This window comes from Mixophyes fleayi, chromosome 4, assembly GCF_038048845.1.
Source record: "Mixophyes fleayi isolate aMixFle1 chromosome 4, aMixFle1.hap1, whole genome shotgun sequence".
NCBI classification, from domain to species: Eukaryota; Metazoa; Chordata; class Amphibia; order Anura; family Limnodynastidae; genus Mixophyes; species Mixophyes fleayi.
In genome coordinates this window covers 70,757,436-70,761,846 of record NC_134405.1, presented here as the reverse complement: position 1 = coordinate 70,761,846, position 4,411 = coordinate 70,757,436, and the positions used below count along the sequence as shown (strand labels likewise).

General features: G+C 42.0%; 1 long non-coding RNA gene across 1 annotated transcript; it reads left to right on the top strand.

Annotated features, from left to right (window-relative positions):
• The first annotated feature begins 928 nt into the window (after window positions 1-928).
• On the top strand, window positions 929-1,781 carry LOC142149886 (uncharacterized). Its single transcript, XR_012690900.1, has 2 exons — window positions 929-1,183; window positions 1,315-1,781. It is a non-coding gene; the product is annotated as an uncharacterized LOC142149886 (long non-coding RNA).
• The last annotated feature ends 2,630 nt before the right edge of the window (window positions 1,782-4,411 follow it).

The window sequence follows — 4,411 nt, the reverse complement described above, 5'->3', positions numbered from 1 at the left end:
TCTCAACCTGTCATCCGTGCCCACCCTCTTGGGCCATAGTTACCTGCCTATACTCACTTTTCCCCTCCCTCCCTCTCTTTCATGCTGTGCCTGAGCTCCCAGAGTTATAGTGCTTACTGTTACTTGTACTGTTCTGTTTCACCTTGTACTGTGCCATTGTTTGTCCTTGTATGGCGCTACGGATACTTTGTGGCGCCCTATAAATAAAAATTAATAATAATAATAATAATAATCCTATACCCAGTGATGGTTACTCAGCGAACCCGCAGGCTATGGAGGCAAGTCGTTGCCATCTTACCACCTCACTTCAAAGAGGAGAACTTACTCTACATACCTGTATTTCATCAAGCGGAGGTAAGTGTACATCCACACATCGATTGGGGAATATATACGAATTTGAAGCTTGGCTCGTTTTGATGTTTTTATCCAGCTGTCATCAGGTAATAAATAATATGTTTTTACTTTGATTTGTGTTATGTCACATACAAAAAGAGTGCTTCCATTATCAATACATATGGATTTGGTTTTCTGGATTAAGAGAAGACTAATGATTAACCATAATCACCTGTAAGAAATTATTGTGATCAATTTATTTTCATCTCACGGTCTGTTTTTTACTGACATTTACTTTTGTTATTGACTGGTAGCAAATTCAGTTATTTTAGTGTCAATAAATTTACTGACAGCTGGAAACCCTGGCTGTACTTAATAACCCTCCCACTACGTGTAGGTCTGTTTGAGCTGTTTTTCACACCGTTTCCAAACATATGTGATTGTGTTTACAAACCAAATATAAATCTTGCTTCTTTCTTCTCCTGGAACATATATTTTAGTCACCTATTTTATTGTTGCTGTGAACTCAGATGTTAATGTTTAGTGTGACCCCTATGACTGGTTAATTGGCCACACCCACATGACAAATTGACAATGTCACAAAAATTGGCCAGACCACACCCAAACCCCACCCATATGACATCATAAGTAGTCTCAGGGTATAAAAGTGGGGGCTGGGAGCCTACAAGTCATTTGCTCCTGGCTGAAGGCAAATTGGCCACTACAATGGCCTATCAAAGGAAACAAAAGAAGGGCCACCTGCCCAAAACTCGGGCAGTGACTTCCCGAAAGAGGAGACGGTACACAAGGCAGAAGAAGCGTGTGACTGTTACTAAAGGCACACGGAGAGGTAAATATATATGTTTCAGCTAATGTATAAATTACAGTCTAGGCCAGTGTTGTACAAGATTTCCTCAACAAATTCTGTCTACCATGAAAAAGTGAATCTTTAACTTAAGCTGTTATTTTTCATTGTTACAGGTTACAGACGTAATCGTCTGACGTTTTAAGAGGCATAAGACGTGACGATGACGGTGACCTTCTCCATCTGCCGGAGTCACCTCAATTCACCCTAAAGAGCATTCAGAAAAAGAAAAAAAAAGAAAAAAAGAAGAAAAGGAAAAACAAATAAGTTAGGTTTAGACAAGGTGCAAGGTTTAGACATGCTGACAATGGTAATGGTCCCATGCAGAAGAATTAAGGCTAATCTAAGTGCAAAATGGTAATGGTCCCAATGCAGAAGAATTAAGGTTAATCTAAGTGCAATTAAGAAGCATGGCACTCAGTTATTTAGCATGTAGGTTAATCTGTTTAGATTTACAATGGTAATGGTCCCAATGCAGAAGAATTAAGGATAATCTAAGCGCAATTAAGAAGCATGACACAAAGTTATTTAGCATTCAGGCTAATCTAAGTGCAATTAAGAAGCATGGAATAAAAAAATAAGCCAAATTTGGTCTTCTGTGATCTTTTAAGTATTAAGGGGTTTAATGTACATGTTACATGCACGCTGCACAAATGGTACAGAATAAACACACCTTTAAAAGCCTTAAGGCAAGAAGTCTAAAGTTTAAAGATAAATAAGGAATACATAAAATACATTATTATACTGCCTGGCCAATAAATTTTAAAGGGGCGCCACAAAGCCAGATCAGATTGTAATCTGAAAGAGAGTGGAGGAAACTTTTCCTGGTATACTTGTGAAGATCTAATGACTGCCGGTAAGGGTTCAATAACCACAGTGAAGACCATGGACGACAGCGGACATCTTTGTCTAGTACCGTTTCGGATAATAACCCTATTGGATGGTGTCCCATTGATCACTATCATTGCTGATGGGTCTGAATATAGAGCAAATACGCCTGTAAGGAAATCTCCATAGATGCTAACCGCTTCCAGAGTGAGGGATATAAATGTCCACGATATTCTATTGAATGCGTTTTTTAGCATCAAAAGATAGAAGTATATCTGGGATTCTTTTAGCATTTCTAATATAAGATTTATTTATTGACAGGTTTTCATATAGCACCTACATAATGATTTGTGCCTTACAGAGAATATTTTATCATGCAAATCACTCCCAGCCCCAGAGGAGCTTACAATCTATATTCCCTACCACACAGACTAGGGTTAATATTGTCGACTAACCCATCACTATGCTTTAGGGATGTTGTCACACTCCGCTCCCCAGGTATCTCTACCCGAGCCTCTAAACACTGACTGTCACTTTAATTCCTGTTCTAGTGCAGATGATTAGTCATGGTCTGTACCTGTGTTTGCTACACCTGTGTACTGGTCAGGTTTACCATTGGTCAGCCTCCCTTTATAAGGCCTCTCCTTTCATTCTTGCATTGCTGGTTCTTCAAGTCATAACTGTTACTCTGATGTCTCTGTTGGGATGCATACCCGTGGAAACTGAGTTTATCTGCTGCTCGTGGTAAATGCTATGAATTACACCCGTTACCTGCGCGGCCTGCATCGCTGACTGCTTACCTGTTCCACAATCTGTGGTAAGCTGCTATTCATCACTGCTGTGTTCATCACTGCTGTATACTGGACTTCCTCGATCTCTGCATACTTGTTCCACTGCTCGTGTTAAACGCTATGATCTACACCTGTTACCTGTTCCACAATCCGTGGTAAGCTGCTATTCATCACTGCCGTGTGTTCATCACTGCTGTATACTGGACTTCCTCAATCTCTGCATACTTGTTCCACTGTTCGTGTTAAACGCTATGATCTACACCTGTTACCTGTTCCACAATCCGTGGTAAGCTGCTATTCATCATTGCTGGGTGTTCATCGCTGCTGTATGTTGGACTTCCTTGATCTCTGCATACTTTTTCCACTGTTCGTGGTAAACGCTATGATCTACACCCGTTACCTGCTCGGCCTGCATTGCTTACTGCTATTACCTGTTCCACAATCCGTGGTAAGCTGCTATTCATCATTGCTGTGGGGTTATCGCTGCTGTTTGTTGGAATTCCTCGATTTCTGCATACTTGTTCCACTGCTCTAGGTAAACGCTATGATCTACACATGTTACCTGCTCGGTGTCACAATGATTTTTATAGATCCCCTGCCTCTGCCGAGATGGAACTTGCCCAGCAGTGAGGAGTCTAACGGGTAGGAGGTTTTCACCAGGGATCCCGCAAGGGGATATGGACTCCGCTGCTCCTGTCCCGCAGATCGCGGTCTCCCAGACAAGCACTAGCAGAGGGTAGTGGAGGTTAGGACACAATGGATACAGGAATGATGAATATCACACGGCAGGTTAGTCACTTGGAGAAACAACTCACAACACGCTACTTCACAAAAGGTAACCCTTGACAACTGCAGGGGATGATTAGAGCAAACGTTCAACGCTGAGGATATTGAATGGAGAATGCTAGATCCAATAAAGTAACACACAGCAGAGGAATGTGAATCACTGATACAGCAAACGTCCAAACAGAATAATAATATAGAAGTAGCTGATCCGTAAACGAAGGGGATTCCACGTAGCAGGTGAGTTACTGCTATAGCGGTAATACTCGTTGTAGAAAAGCAAAGGCGTTGAACTCGTTGATTCTACAGATAACAATCCCATTACCTAGAAGTAGCGGAGGAGCAAAGTATATCTGAGCCGTGCGTGGAACTACAGGTTACAGATAGCTCAGCAGTAGATCCAATAGTAAAACCACAGCAGTGTTGAGCCGGCCACTTAGAAGTGAGAAACTTTAGATGTGGTAGTAGACACAGGTGCAGCAAGCAGTTCACAATAATAGTTCAGCGTGCAGGTTAGCAGCGGACTGAAGTTTCAGCTGAGCCAAGCGTGGAACTACAGGTGACAGGAAACTCGGCAGTAGATCTCACAATGAAGAAATAGCGGTGTTGAGCCAGCCGGGTAGAGATGGAGAACTTGAGCCACAGGTGCATCAAGTGGATTACAATGGTAGTTCAGTGTGCAGGTTAGCAGCAGCAATGAAGAGAGCGCCAAATCCAGACAGCAATGGATAATAGGAAGATCAACCTATGGAAGCCAAATCCTAGTACTGAGTGAGTAACACGAAGAACAGGCAATGAACAGAGAACCATG